This window comes from Panthera leo, chromosome B1 (assembly GCF_018350215.1).
Source record: "Panthera leo isolate Ple1 chromosome B1, P.leo_Ple1_pat1.1, whole genome shotgun sequence".
Lineage (NCBI taxonomy): Eukaryota > Metazoa > Chordata > Mammalia > Carnivora > Felidae > Panthera > Panthera leo.
The window spans coordinates 130,764,603-130,780,563 of record NC_056682.1 but is presented as its reverse complement, the minus strand read 5'-3'; the positions used below and the strand labels follow the sequence as shown (position 1 = coordinate 130,780,563).

The following is a 15,961-nucleotide window of genomic DNA, read 5'->3' as shown; positions in this document are numbered from 1 at the left end:
AGGTCTTCAAAGACAAGAAAATAACCGATGATCAATGCTATTCTGTGCACTATATGGGAGCACAAAAATTTATCCCAAAGAATATAATCTAGCCATCAGAGTTCAAGTGGATTCAGCGTTAAGTGAGCAAAGCATGAAACAGATTTGTGGTGAAAAACAGCGATGCTCAATTGCCTAGTCTAATGTTCTCACTCATATCCTTTCCATCATTGAATTTGTTTGACATCTAGTCTTTTTTATGATGCAGTATGTGGAAAAAAAAAGCCCTTATTACAGAAGTTTTAAACATATGTTACACATTAATTGTGCTTGTATAATCACAAACAAGCAGGCAAACGCTTCACTGGGCTACATCAGCTTCTTTGCCTAACTTCCACATTGGTTTTGTGAATTTTGGAACAACATACATCAGGAATGGCTCCCTCTATTTAGGGCCCCAGGAAATAAATAAGGGCCCCAGCTGATTTAACTGGGACTTTTTATAAATTCTCACAGGGTAAGAGAATCTAATCAATCATCCATCTTTTGAGGAATCCATTTAGAAACACGTATAGAAAAAAAGCATGCTATCTACTTTGGCAATCTTATTTATGAGAAAAAAAAAAGACAAAGCTTACATGCACACAGAGGAAACAATCCGAATTACAGACACATCTATTAATATGTTTCCTGACTTACGACTGAATTGTACTCTTTTAAAAAGTGTATTTGTTGTTGTTTGCTTGTTTTTTATTTTAGAGAGAATATGCATGACTTGGGGAGAGGGGCGAAGGGAGAGAGAGAAATCTTGAGCAGGCTCCACACATAGAGTGGAACCCCATGTAGGGATGAGTCTCAGGACCACAAGATCATGACCTGAGCCAAAATCAAGAGTTGGATGCTTAACCAACTGAGCCACCCCAAAAGTGTTGTTTTCTAAGTGTTTTTATTTATAATGTGGCCCATTTCTCTACAATAGGTTATTTTTATACATGCATACTATCATCATTTTCATTATTTATAGTTAACACAGATATCCCATTTAATTTACCCTTTTAACCCTATTTTACATATTTGCTGATATTTTAGTATAATTATATTTAATACTATTAACAGAACATGAAAATACAAACTACTACCATTAGGAAGGAAATGGTTAAGATCTTAAGCTCTTTTATGCCAAGGAAGATAGTGGTTTGTGGAGAACCACAGCTTTTTAAACTTGACTTTGACCTGTGCCAGCTGCAATTTCAGAAAAAAACCATTTGAAGAGAAGAGATGGTAAATCAATGGGTCAGTTGTCTGGTGGATTATTCTTCTCCATGCCACTTTATCTGTAAGTGTTGCCTTTCCCCATGAAACCATAATAATAAACACCATGAACCTGGGTAGGCACAGCCAGTCACTATCCTACGGTCCACTTGGTAGGAGTTATATGCATGAGGACTAAACGGGGTATGTGAACAGTATGGTCCCACTCTGGGATTCAGAGTGGCTATGTGTCTGAATATAGTCTGGAACAAAAGGAAAGTATTAGACTCGTTCCTAAAATGACATCTATTATTTAGGAACTAGGTCAAGAAAGCCTATAATTACATATCTACTATATTTACATGGTGCTCCTTCATCAGAGAGCTCTTCTAGAAAACAGATGACAGTGCATAAAAATAAATTCTATTTCTTTCTCAACCCCAAAGTACATAGAACTTGACATGGGATATTTTCTAGCTAAAAAGCACTTATATAATCTAGCGTCAGCTTTAATTTCTCAAACATCCATTTTCTGCTACAATAAATTGATAAAGCCATTTATATTTCATTCACATTTGTTATATCTTAGTCTTTGTTTTTCATTTAGATAAATAGGCTTTTATACTCTAGACAATATAGGAAATCCCAAAGCTCAGAAAAATCACTAATGAGGATGGAAGGAATTAACCATTATGGAAGCTGAAGCATGTAGCCAGTACACAACATCACTTTGTGTTCATGTAACAAGGTCATCAGCGTAGCAACTATTCAGTGAGCTTGATTTTTGAGTATTACATCCTAAATCTGAAACATCTACTCTTAATAAAGGTGGTAACTTGGGGCGCCTGGGTGGCTTAGTTGGTTAAGCAACCGACTTCGGCTTGGGTCATGATCTTGGAGTTTGTGAGTTTGAGCCCCGCGTCGGGCTGTGTGTTGACAGCTCAGAGCCTGGAGCCTACTTCAGATTCTGTGTTTCCCCTCTTTCTACCCCTCCCCTGCTCACGCTCTGTATCTATCTCTCAATAATAAATAAACATTAAAATTTTTTTTTTAGTAAAGGTGGGAACTCTATGCCATGCAAAAAAAAAACAAAAAACAAAACAAAAAAAAAAAACTAGTGCTCAAATGTCATTTTTTAAAATTAATTAACCCTTTGTCTTTCCTCAGACCTTTTATTTGTCAGTATCTTCATTAATATTTCAAAGATTAACCTACATAACAGTGTAAATGCTAGGCTAAATACAATGCCTTATACATTGTAGGCATTCAATAAGTTCATTCAGTAAATAAGTGAAGGTTGGACGAAAAATATCATGAAATTTAAAATGGGTTTAGATATCACCTCTAAATTAGCTGAATTATGCAGGATTAGAACATTGGTATATTTTCACTACTAAATTTAATATTATTCACTAAGGGAATGTGGTATTGGATAGTTATATAATTGATAGAATTATTGGTAGCTTCTAATATACCCACAGATCATGATTTTTCCCAACATCTAACTTTCAAAATATAAATTCTATAACATTTAAAGCTATAACATTTTTGATTAGCCTTTTCAGTAACTGCAGATCAATATTTTTTTCCCATGAGTAAAAGCTTATTTATATGTACAATGAAATTTAGTACTTTATAAATCATTTGTAGTAATCCTATAAGAAATCTGTAAGAGTGAAATTATGATTATAAAAATAAGTGGATTCTAACAAATAAAAACATCTTTCAGTAAAGTTTATGGATACCAAAAGGCGTTCAACTTTTAAAAACCCCACTGTATAAAATCAAATGGAAAATGGTAACAGGGCCAAAGCTAGTAATATAATTGCTACCTAACTATAAACTAATTTAATAGTTATGCTGAAATCAGTATGTTCACTCTTTTAACCTCAGAGAAAGAATATACACACCTTACTATGCAGAACTATCTTCAATGGGATTGCACCATTGAGGAAAATAGAAAATGGAAAGCTATAAGAGTTCTTATTTATTTCTAGTCCCAACAGATAATATTTCATTGATATTGGATTTCCATATACATTCAGGTAGAATATTAACATTTCTTGCTTCTCATTTTTACTAACTGTAAAATTGCACAAATTATTTTCAGTAGTATCCAGAGATACTGTACTGTTAATTGGCATCATTAACATTTTGGAATTATGATTTTAAATATACTAGCTGAAGGCATGATTGGACGTTGGTAAGTCATGTACTTGATCTCTAAAGAGATGGAATTCATCTCTTAAAAGGTTTTTATCCTCATGTTACCTGTCACAAATTTGGAACTCATTTTCTTTTAATTTGCAAACTTTATTTTCATATTGGAAACAAGCTATAATTTTAGTAAGTAGAAGATGATTTGAAATGCAATGCTATCCATAGTTGCCTCTTATCCTCTGGGTTTCTTATAGAATTGTTTTTAGGGATAAGAATTATCTGGAAACCAGATGTTACAATTGCCCTAATTTTTAAGTCCCAAATTTCTCATTTCCATTTTGGCAAAAGAGGTCAAAAAGACATGATAGCCTTTGTGATCTGTCTTTCCCCAACACTAGTTCGGCAAGACCAGTGGCTTCATTCTTTCTGCTATTGTGGGTTCACACTTTGGTGTCCTTATTTATTCTGCCATCACTACCTCTGATTATCCCGAAGCGAATTCTTTCCAGGTCATTCTGTCATTAACCTTCGTTTTAAAGCCATAGATCTACACCCAGCAAACTATTTTAAGCAGGAATCAATAATCTTCTCATTATAATAACCACTACCACTAAATCTGTCATTGTTATGCTAAACACTTATTCAACACATGTACTGTGCTCAAAGCTTTATTAAAGAAATTGAGGCACGTAAAAATTAAAGCATCTTGTGGTGCCTGGGTGGCTCAGCTGGTTGAGAGTCTGACTCTGGATTTCGTCTTGGGTCTTGTGAGTTACTTCAGTTTTGTGAGTTTGAGCCCCTACTAGGGCTCTGTGCTGTCAGTCTCCTTCTCTTTGCCCCTCCCCCACCCCGCACTCTCTGTCTCTCTCAAAACAAATAAATAAAACTTAAAAAAAAAGGAAAAGATTAAAGCATCTTACCCGATGTCTCATAGTTGGCAAATGGGATGTGAAACGGTAAAGAGCAAGCTTTCACCCATTATACTATAAGGCTTCCTGCAGTAGCAATGTAAAAATTTCATTGCATCATCTTTTGGGATCTTCAGCTTCAAATTTATTTATAATGCAGTCATGACTAGGTCTGCATTGTCATTAGAAGTCAATTGCTAGAAAATTAGTGTGAAGAAAACAAAGCTAGGTCATAGAGTATCTGGATGCCTTAAAAAGACGTCTGGACTTTATTGTGTGTGTGTGTGGTAAGTAATTATGGAAGTGTTGTAGCTGGGATTATGCACAATTGCATTTTCAGAGACCTCTAGGTAGAGACTAGGGGAGAGATGAGGAGGTCTGAACTACATGAATGTTGATAAGCTTGGGAGGAAAAATGGAATCAAAAAATATTTGGAAAGTGAAATTTCTAGGCCCCCATGATCAACTGGATGGAGGGACGAAGGAGTCTTTGATGGCTACACCTCCAACACTTGGGCCATCACAGTCTCTGCACTACAAAGTAGCTTGCTCTAATTCCACTCTCCGCCTGGACTGAGCCCTCTGCATGGGCTGCCCCCCTAAGCAATAGAACTCCTATTTTCCAATTACCCAACACATCTGGATTATAGAAATGAGAGAAAAAAAATGAAGTCTGAGGATGCTGAGCTGTGACTGAACAGGTAGGTTGCAGGTTTGCCTGTGTATTGGTATATATTTCAGCCACTGACAGACTTCTATTAAATAGGATTTAAATGGTTCCTTACATTTCTAAGTAAAACTCCACTTTGCACTGAAGCAACATTAGAGCACCACAGATGCTTACCAAATTTAGATAACTAATTATCATGGCTATGCTTCTATAACTTAAAGGGATTTATAGCTTATTAATATGTGTACACACAAATCCTATATAATTAAAATTATGTGATCTGCAAGACACTTAGCTATTTGCAAAAATAAAATAGGTATCATAACTCTACCTTACCACTTCAGCAGAAGACCTGATTTTCAAATATGTCTTTTTAGATTTACATAGGAAATCCTGTGATAAGCCACCATGCTTCATACCAGGCAGCCCAGGTTAGAAGGCTCTGGAGTCCCGTAATGCTCAACTAGGTTAATACTCAACTAGGTCAAGACTCAACTAAGACAATATCAAGGAATCAGGTAAAAAGCAAAATGGGGTACAATACATTAATATAAGAAAATCCCCCCAAAAGTATGTACATGAATATATTTGTCCAGATACAAACAGAAATTTCTGAATAGTACACCATAAACACTAGTTTCATTAGGATGAAATATACATTTTCAATAAAAAAATATGGCTTGTTTAAAACATGGTTTTGATGAGAAGACAGATTTTCATTTTTTTTTACTTCGTATGTTTATGGTTTGAAGAGTGGGGCAGCAGAAGACAACAATATAAGAAAAGACAGATCAAGTCAAGGACTTGGCCCATAGTAGGCACTTGTTGAATAGCTGGTAAATAAAGAACGAAAGTCAAGTTAGTAGCAATTGGGGCTTTTATGCAAGTGACACACAAATCGACTTGGTGACGTGTTGACCTAACTTACGACTTTGACTCTGGTTCCTGACTTTGAATATTTTATTCCCAGAAACTACACACCCATATAGTAAAAATATACTACACACAGAATTCCCTGGACTTAAAAATATATCTAAGGGTGCCTAGGTGGCTCAGTCAGTTAAATGTCCAACTCTTGATTTTGGCTCAGGTTGTGATTTTGTGGTTCATGGGATCGAGCCCCACATCAGGCTCTGCTCTGACAATGCAGAGCTTGCTTGAGATTTTCTCTCTCTCTCTCTCTCTCTCCCCCTCAATCCTTCTCTCTCTCTCTCTCTCTCTCTCTCCCTCACCCTCTCTCCCTACCCCGCTTGTGTGCTATCCCTCTCTCAAAATAAATAAACTTATATATCTATATATAGATATCTATATATATCTACATATATATAATTACATACATATATATAATCACACACACACTATATATATAGTGGGCTGGATCAGACTCTGGGGCTACACGGAAGGGGGGTGTCTACTTCCTTTAGGAAACTTTTTGCAGTAGGGGCACCTAGTGGCTCAGTCGGTTAAGTGTCTGACTCCTGATCTCAGCTCAGGTCATGATCTCATGGTTTGTGGGATTGAGCCCCATGTGGGATTCTGCACTGACAATGCAGACGGAACCTGCTTGAGATTCTCTCTCTCCCTCTCTCTGTCCCTACCCTGCTTGTGTGCTCTCTCTCAAAATAAATAAACTTTTAAAAAAGCAGATAAAGATTTAGGAAATTTTTTGCAGACAATGAAAACTCTACCTTGTCCCATCAAAGCTTCTGTATCTCAGGATGGAGGCAAGAAGGCTGACATTGAAAGGTAAGAACTCAGATATGCCCTTTCATCAGAAGCTGAAGTGGAATGGTCTTATCCTAAAAACACATGCCAATCTCTCTTAAACAGACCCATAATTGTTTCCAAATCTGTCACTTAGGAGAATTTTAGAAACATAACTTTGATAATCCCACGCTCCATTTCCAGAGTACAATAAAATCCAACATGCATTGGGTGCTCACTATGTACAAGACATATTTCTAAACAGTTAATAGCTTTTTGTTTGAGGTGAGTATTCCTATTGTTCTTCTTCGGAAAGAGTTGAGAGAGAGGCAAAGTGACTTGCCCAAGATGGCATAGTTGGGAAGTGGGAAAGCAAAACTCTAACATCAACACCAACCCAGAGACCACTGTTCTAACATGTTTGCTATCTGCCATCTAAGAAATTAAAGCAAATTAAAAAGTATGCCATGTCCTATTAATCTAAAACAGGCAGGAGAGATCTCAGAAAAAAATTTGCAGTATTTGACAGAACATTTTACGTAGTTATGGAACATAGTTTGTTTAAACAAAGTGGTCTTTTTATGTACTTTTCATGAGAAATTTTAAGTGTGTTTTGGTTGTTATTTTCCTAAGTCTGTGACTGAAGGGCCTTTGTTTACTGGAATACTTCACATACTTCCTTCCTCTGTTGTAGGGCATTTCTTTCTCTTCAGATACCACAGGCCTAATATCTATGTATAGAGTTTCATTTTTTGTTATTTTCCACCATTGTGAAACAGCATAAGAGATAGACATATCTGTAACCATGCCCGTGCATATATATATATAAATAAGTTCTTGTCACATAATATAAAAATATGCTATGCTTCTTAATCTATAAACTAAATAAAACCACCGTTTGAAGATAAAGCTTAGTAAGTAGATACAATGGTGCCTCTAAGTTTATGACTTGCCTTTTAATATTTGGGTTGCAAATAAATTTGAGAGCTAATGTAGCGAGTATGATGGTTAAAAAGTATGAGATTTGGAGTTGGATATTTCTGAATTCTAATTAGTAAGTCTTTGAACAAAGGTAACTTGCTTAATTTCTCAAAATGCCTACATTCTATGTTATTGTGAAAATTAAATGAGATAATACATATAAAGGCCATAACCCAATGCCCGGTACATATTACGTGCCCAATATAAGTCAGTGATTATAATAATTTGCTACCAAGTCATAGTTAACAAAGTAGTTTAAAATACTGTTTCTTTGATTCAATGACCCACAATTTTCCATATTTTCCTGGTTTCTAATATTGGGATACATTTCTAAAATTATTACATATAGTCTCCTCTCTGCTTGTCTCCCCAAGTTCTTCTAAAAGTATTATTAAATTAATAGTGTATCCTAGGAGTAGGTGTTAGATTCAAGACACATGGAAATAGTATAGTGCTGCATGTTTGTAGTTAGATTTGTAGTTAATAAAAGTATTATTAAATTAATAGTATATCCTAGGAGTAGGTGTTAGATTCAAGACACACAGAAATAGTATAGTGCTGCATGTGCCCTTTGATGTGGAAATCAAAGGGCAATTAAGCAGGAAATGAAGAGATATTACTTTTTGCTTTGAAGATGAACCCTCCAAAGGTTCTCTTTATCTTTTTACATCTCCTCCAACAGTGCTAATTCTGTCCCTTGTATATATCCTTATGCAATTCATCAGCACATATCTGCTCTATGACCAACACAATGCTAGATGTTAGAGATTCTGGAAAGAATGAGATGCTAGCACCTACAGGATCTCAAAATAATATGAAAGAAGAATTTGCTTGAGGAATTCTTACTGCACGTTTGAGTGTAATTAAAGTGCCTAGTCACTAGTAGATGACAAATTTATGATTTTGGTAGTCATGTGGTACCTTCAGTCTTGAAGATACTAAAGGTCTTTCTCACTCAAATGTGGTGATGTTGTTAATTCCTTAGATGAAAGGGGTACTGCTCCAGTCAAAATAAAGTGAAAATTAAAAATGAGTGCAAATCTATTTTTGAAAGTGAGGAGAATTTATTGTAATTCATTTAATTCTTTTTAGATCTCCACTTTTAAATTATCTCTGATTCTGTATTAATTATTCCTAAATGTATAAATTATATTCAAGGTGGTTACAATTGATTAAGCAAGACAAGATTAAGAAACACAAAACAAAGGGCATTATTTGAGTACAGAAGGAGATTTTTCTCCATGAACTGTCATTCTGTTTCTATTTTACCTTAATCTGAAATATGTACTTTGTCATTACCAGTATTTCCACAGGATAAGATTGAGGTCACAAGCATTTACTGAAAGACTTAAGCAAAAATGAGCAGCAAGATTAAGAAAGAAATAAGGTAAACAAATAGATGGCTACAAGAGTGGCCTTATTAAAGTCTTCAGTCTGTTGGAAATACTTGATATTTACACAGAGAGCAATTGCTTTGTATAATTATTTGTATAAACTGAGACTAAAAAGGCATAACTATAAATGTATATCTATAAACTGATAAAAAAGTTTAGATGTGTTTGATGCTTCTCTTTTATTTTTCACATATATATGTGAAATATATATATATACGTGTATATATGTACACACACACACACACACACACACACACACACACACAAACTTGCTCAATTGTAAGCATCCTGAATCTATGCTCAGAGACATAGAAACTCATCCTCAAGATTAAAGACTTGTTTTTATCTGGGTGGAGTCACAGAATTGCCTTGGTAACAGTTACTATCACTAAATTAAGTGTTAACAATGGAAAATTTAAAAAATACAGATGCTAAAGTGGGGCAGCATAGGGAAAGAACATTTTAAGTCTCCCCCCACATCTATTTTATACTGCAAGATACTTTGAGCAATTTTTGAGTGTTTAAAATATATACATATACAGAGTGCTTCTTATGGAAGTAATCACCTTAAAAATTATGAAATGTAAAGAAAATCAGAATGGTAAAGGATTAAAAAGCAAAAGACACTGAATCTGAAAAACATGAAGGGTCACATAGAAGTGGCATTCTGCCTCTTGCTCCTTGTAAATTCTGTAACCAGAACCAGAACATTTCTGGCATTTGGTCTGGAATCATTTTGAAGGGTAAGGCTGATTCTGTGATACTAAGCACAGACAATTTGGCATTTGGCTCCAAAAATATGCTCAGGATTTGTTACTTCTTCCCTCAGCAACAGGCTCCCAGCCAAATAATTTTTAACCAAATCTCAGAGCCCAATTTTGCTTTAGTTACTGAGATCCTATTTCAAGTTGTTATCAAGATAAGGGGAGAGAGAAATACTGATACTTGTGAGATCCCAGGACAAACTGAATCCATACAATTTCTTTTTCTGTATTAAAAATAAAAAGAGGCAAGAAAGTGTGATATTTTCAAAACACCTAGTTTTTTTCTTCCACCTTAAAGTCCAAGTAGGTTTTATTTTTTTAAACCTGGACTTGGTGGAAGAGAGAGCATGAACATTTAAGGAAAATATTATTTTAAGTGGATTATTTAAAATCAAAATCTTAGACTTTCCTTAAACTATTTCACTATTTTTTTTCACATAAAGGGCAGTTGAACTTTACTTCTAAAATATGCAAGACAAGTGAATAAAAGATAGTTTTCCTCTTTCATACACTTAATACTGATTTTTCTTTTCTTTTAGCAGTGTGTAAAAATTCTGGGTTTTGTCTTTTTAAAGGACAGTAAAATGAAACATTTTCCTCTAATGTATAACCAGTAAAATTTAATTAATAGTTATGGAGTATCCACAGTATAACTGTGTAGCTGGACTTCTTTAGCCTTTTCTTTTCTTTAAACATCAAACAACTGTTCCACATCAGAACTATGTCTTAGATTAGACGTTTAAATTAGGAACTACTACCATCCTTGATTTAATCTTTAAAATTTTAAATAAATACAGCCTAGTGTTCAAAAGATGCATCTATAACAGGTGTATTATACCCATAACAGGTGTATTAAGTTTTCATTGAATAATATATGTTTTTCCTTTAAGATTTTTGTTTGAGGATCATATTTCATAACCCACCTCTGAATCCATGAACACTGGTATAGGTGTATGATATGAAGTCCATTAGACAGACTTTCTGTGTAGTATGTTCTTTCTGTTTCTTTTTTAATAGCATTAACTTACATTTTAAATTCTGTGTTTTCACAAGTCATCAAATAATACTTATTTCTATGAAATTCAAAGGGATATTTACATAGTTGAAAGGACTGTGCTTTAAAAGGAACAATGAATTTTAAATTCCTAACTGGTAACAAAATTGTTATGATCTTTTCTAAATTCTTTTAGTATTATGCCCACTGAATTGTCTTTTAGGATTTTTAATTATATTCATTTCCTATTGACGCTATAATAAATCACAAAACATGTACTGGCTAAAACAATAGAAATGCATTCTCTTACAATTCTGGAGGTAAGAAGTCAGAAATGGGTCTCACCAGGCTAATGTGAAGATGTCCGCAGGCCTGCATTTCTTTCTGGAGGTTCTAGAGTAGAAAGTATTTCCTTGCTGCTTCAGCTTCCCAAGTCTCCCCATATTCCTTGGCACATGCCCCTCTGGGTCTATGGCTTTTCTTGGAAAGCCAGCAATGGCTGGTCAACGCTTTCTCAAGTGGCATCACCTTGAAGCTCTCTCCTACCTCTTTCACTTATAAGGACCCTTGTGATTACATATGCCCCACCTGGACAATCCTTGGTAAGCTGATTAGCAAACTTAATTCCAAATGCAACCATATTTTCCTTTTCCATAAAACAACATATTCTCAGTTTCCAGGGATTAGGATGCGGACATTTTTAGAGGTTAAAGAGGGGGGAAGGGAGGGGCGTGTGGGTAGCTTAGTCAGTTAAGCGTCCAACTCTTGGTTTCTGCTCAGGTCATGATCTCACAGGTTGGTGAGATTGAGGCCCGCATTGGAGCCCACTTGGGTCTGATTCTCTTTCTGTTCCTCTCCCACTCGCATGCTCTTTCTCTCAAAATAAATAAATAAATAAATAAATAAATAAATAAATAAATATCAAATAAGGGGTGGGTGGGGGGAACAGAGAGCATTATCCTGCCCACCACATTAATATGACATTCTTAAAAAAAGAACAAAATTTGTTTTTGTTGTTTTGTTTTTGTTTTTTAGTATTATGCCTTCTATTTTACTAGGAATTAGGTAGAAACTAAGATTAACAAGTATTAATTAAGTAGTAAAATGTACGGGTACTAGCAGTAAACATCAAAACTAATCCTACTATTTCAATAATATTAAATAGTGATGACATTTGTGTTGCATCCAGCACTGGCTTCAATATAGATTTCACCCATCAGTAGCTGACTTCCAGCTGACCATCCTTTCTTAATTCCAGGTCTGTCCCACAATCATAGAAAAGAGTCCACTATGACACAAATAAAAGGTCATCTCATCATTTTCTGGATTCCTTTTTCTTCAACAGTTTCCATGTTTTGAATTATCATACAATACTAGTTCTAAAAATCATTGAGTCACCTTCTTTTGAAATTCTTCAGGCAATTTCTTTGTTTTCAATTAGTATATAGTATAAATTTATGTTTATATGACACCTCCAAGTGACCAACATTCTACATGAAATGGTCAGGGACTTCTTTATCCCCCAATAATAAAAAAGTCCCAGGACTTAATTGAAGATTAATCTTTGGAGACAAAAATCTGCCTGTTTTTCTCTTTCTTGTATTCTGATGCAACAAACACACCATGCACCAGGTTCTGCTAATTATTATTTCTTTGGTTTCAAATCATTCCCCCAGCCCAAAGCACCTGTGCCCATACTAATCTCCTTATTTGCTTACCAGTCCCTTTTCAAATTACCCCCATACATAACATCTCCACTTATTGTGTCCTGCTTTTCTGATACAGGATAACAGATGAGGTTTTGAGACTAAATAGAGAAAGAGGGCATTAGTCCCATCTGCCTAGGAAGAAAACAACCAGCAAATTGTCCCTTATTTAAGGGAAGGTGGCTTCACCCCAATAAAATTTCAACGTATTTCAAAATTGCAACAGATTCTTGGGCGCCTGGGTGGCTCAGTTGGTTGGGTGTCCAACTTCAGCTCAGGTCATGATCTCACGGTCCTTGAGTTTGTGCCCCACATCGGGCTCTGTGCTGACAGCTCAGAGCCTGGAGCCTATTTTGGATTCTGTGTCTTCCTCTCTCTCTGACCCTCCCCCATTCATGCTCTGTCTCTCTCTGTCTCAAAAATAAATAAACGTTAAAAAAATTTTTTTTTGATTGCAACAGATTCTTTTCAGTTGGTTTTTGTTTGTTTGCATCTTTTACAGAAAGGCCAATGTTTCAACTGAGGCCGTGGAAGCCAAGGACATTTTTACTGGATTGGCCTTTGTGCTTGACAACTGACTGCTATTTCAACTATACTCTAGTGATAATTCTTCCTCTGTATTATTCATTTAGGGAAGTATGATGCTGAAACACCTAAGAGCTGCCTTTCTCCAGAGCTAGAACTGCAATTACAAGTAAATAAACTATAGATTTTTCCCAAATCTGATGGGACTTTCTTTTTTGTGCCTCTACATATTAGCCATGCAGATTGCATATTTAAATATGTTTTTTAAAAGTTGTCAGAGATGATTATTTGATCATAGATTTCTAAGTTTGCAAAAAATGGAACATTAAAACATATAACAGTGGTAGCAGTACTTACAAAGAGAAACACTTTCCAATTAGCAAAATGTGAGTCTAGATATAAGCATCATGTACAAAAATCACAAACCTTATTGCCAGCAAAAAATTAAACCAGGTCTCTCCCCTCTCCCCATCCAGGGAATTTGTTTATGCTTTAAATGTTTTTCCTGACATTTAAACTGGTTTATGCATTTTAAATATATAAGGGCTTACTTGTCTCATCAAAGAGACAAGTATGAATGCCCAGAACTTTCTGGTATAAGTGTTTATAGAGTTCATCCACACTTGGAGAGAAGAAGTGGAAAGACAAAAACAAAAACAAACAAAACAAATGACTTGTTTGCTGTTTCTCCTTTCATATCCAACCTGTTAAATCTTCTTGATTATATATCCTAGATAGCTTCATGCTTTGTTTCCAGATGACACTTTTCTCATTTCTGCATCATCAATCATCAGAATGGTCTTTCTGCCCTTAGTTTTGCTGCCCCTAAGTCAGACCTCAATATTGGTGAGAAAGGTCCCATTCTAAAATACAAATCTTAAAATCCTTCAGGAGCTTTTCTTCCCCTGTAGGAGAAAGTCAACTCTCTCCAGCATGAGGTCTCACCCCACCTAACTTTTTATCTCAACTTCTTCCTCTTTCACACACATTCTCTTTCTGACTCTCAGAGTCAGGAAAAGCACATCGCATCTTGACTTTTCCTGAATTGAAGACCTACTCTTTGCTGCCATGTTTCTTCATTTGTTAATCCACTTGTCCAGCATGCTTTTGCTCACCTCTACACAGGAAGAACTACAGATCAGATCAAAAGGAACATCAAAAGTGTCACTCTCACAGTCCTTTGCCAACTCCTCAGATTCCAGCCAGTGCTGGATGCAGTTTCCCATGGGCTTTGATTTATTTTGTGCCAGCATCTTGCCTTAAAATGCTGTGCCTTTTTTATTTCTGCCGAGGGGTTTCTGCAGTGCCAAACCTAAGAGGGACTCCGGCAGCAAATCACGGAATTCATATCCTAGTGGCAGCTTTCACATGATGGGAGATAGAAGTTCATGAGTTTCTTTCTCTTGTCCTTCAACAGATAATTCAGGGAAACTGTCCATATGATTCTTGAGATAACAGAGAATTTGAGACTCCATTGCCCTCAATAACATTGCTTTATATCGGCTTTTCACCTGACCTGTCACACTCTCCCCTCTTCATAGGGATTTCTACCCAGATAAACTACCTGCATCCTCCACTATACTGCAAAATCAGCTTCCAGCTTCCAACAAAGCTAAGACAAGGCCCCGCTCCTATTGAAACATATCCTGCCTCTGTGCTTTCAGGTCCCAGAACCTACTTCTACTATAAAACTTAGCAACAGAAATTTCTTTAAGTATGGGTTTTCTCATGTTCATCTTTGACTCACTAGTGTTAATACAATCCCTGACAAACTACAGATGTCCAGTAGATATTTGATGATTGAATAAATGAACGCAGAATTCTCATTTGTAAACTTTTTGTTCAACTGTGGGCTTTAGGAAACAGACCTGTAAAACACACTTGTAACAGTTACAGCATCAAGTACTGAATGGCAGCTCAGAAATATTTGTGGGATGAAAGAATATGAAGGAAGCTGACTCACCAAAAGAACACACATGGCCAAAGTCTTAAAGAAACTAATATTTCCCCAATGTAACTTGAGATAGGTGGTGAGGGAGAAAGAAAATGAGATGGGCATCTTTTCTCAGGCTTCACAGCTACAGATAGTAACCTGGGGAAGGCGTCAAGTGCAGTCTGAAGGAAAAAGGGACTAGAACCAAGTGTCGCTTTCGTTCACCTCTGTCAGTCAGCCTTGCTGCAAAGCAGTCCCAATACAATGGTGCCTGGGCAAGGTGCCAGCGCTCTGCAACTTACATTTTTATTCATCAGCACCCAGAGCTGTCAATACCTAGTGTTTCCCAAGGTTTCTTCTTTGTCTTTTAAAGTTTCAGAAAAACATTACAGAAGAGCACAGATGTGGATGTTTTGCTGGATCATGCATCCATCCCTGACCCTCTGAATCCTGTAGCCAGCCTTAATGTTCTGCCTATACAGTATTCACTAATTCTTATTATTCATCATCTTCCTGTACAGTATTCACTAATCCACCAACGAATGGTCTCAGATTTTTAAAAATCAAGCCCAGAGTCTTCTGGCCATTTTCTTTATCAGCATTCTATGGGTTTGAAAATAAATTTTGTATTTTCGGATTGAACATAAAATACAATGCAATTATTTGCTTGATGGTAAAACTCACGCATATTCTTACAACTATGTTAACAATAGCCTTAAGCTAATAATGTTTATTCAGATATAAGTATGGATTCCAGGATGGTGGTCTGGGGTATACAAAAGTATATCTTATGAAGATATGAAGAAAAAAAAAACTGTAATAGTGGTATGAAATGTGAAATTATATGAAAAAACATCCTGAGAAATAGCTAGCAGATGAAACTGAAGTATTTTTTTAATCGTACTACTTTTAAAGTGACCTGACATATTTTACATAATAAATATTTAAAAATTATTTAGTTAATTTTTGGAGTACCTGGGTGGCTCAGTCGG

The 15,961-nt window shown here is 35.7% G+C and overlaps 1 protein-coding gene and 1 long non-coding RNA gene across 13 annotated transcripts in view; one reads left to right on the top strand and one right to left on the bottom strand.

The window, feature by feature from the left end:
• Positions 1-13,232, top strand: part of LOC122218046 — a 263,924-nt gene extending 250,692 nt beyond the window's left edge. For 5 of the 6 annotated variants that reach the window (XR_006201823.1, XR_006201822.1, XR_006201820.1 and 2 more), the window contains 3 exons: positions 5,346-5,486; positions 6,641-6,714; positions 13,014-13,232. This is a non-coding gene — a long non-coding RNA (uncharacterized LOC122218046). Of the gene's footprint in view, positions 1-5,345; positions 5,487-6,640; positions 6,715-8,955; positions 9,041-13,013 lie in introns of all 6 variants that reach the window. The other variant, XR_006201821.1, reaches the window with a different exon arrangement.
• The window catches only part of SNCA (synuclein alpha), a 154,144-nt gene that overhangs the window by 59,012 nt on the left and 79,171 nt on the right, over positions 1-15,961 (bottom strand). The gene's annotated exons all lie outside the window — the stretch shown is intronic.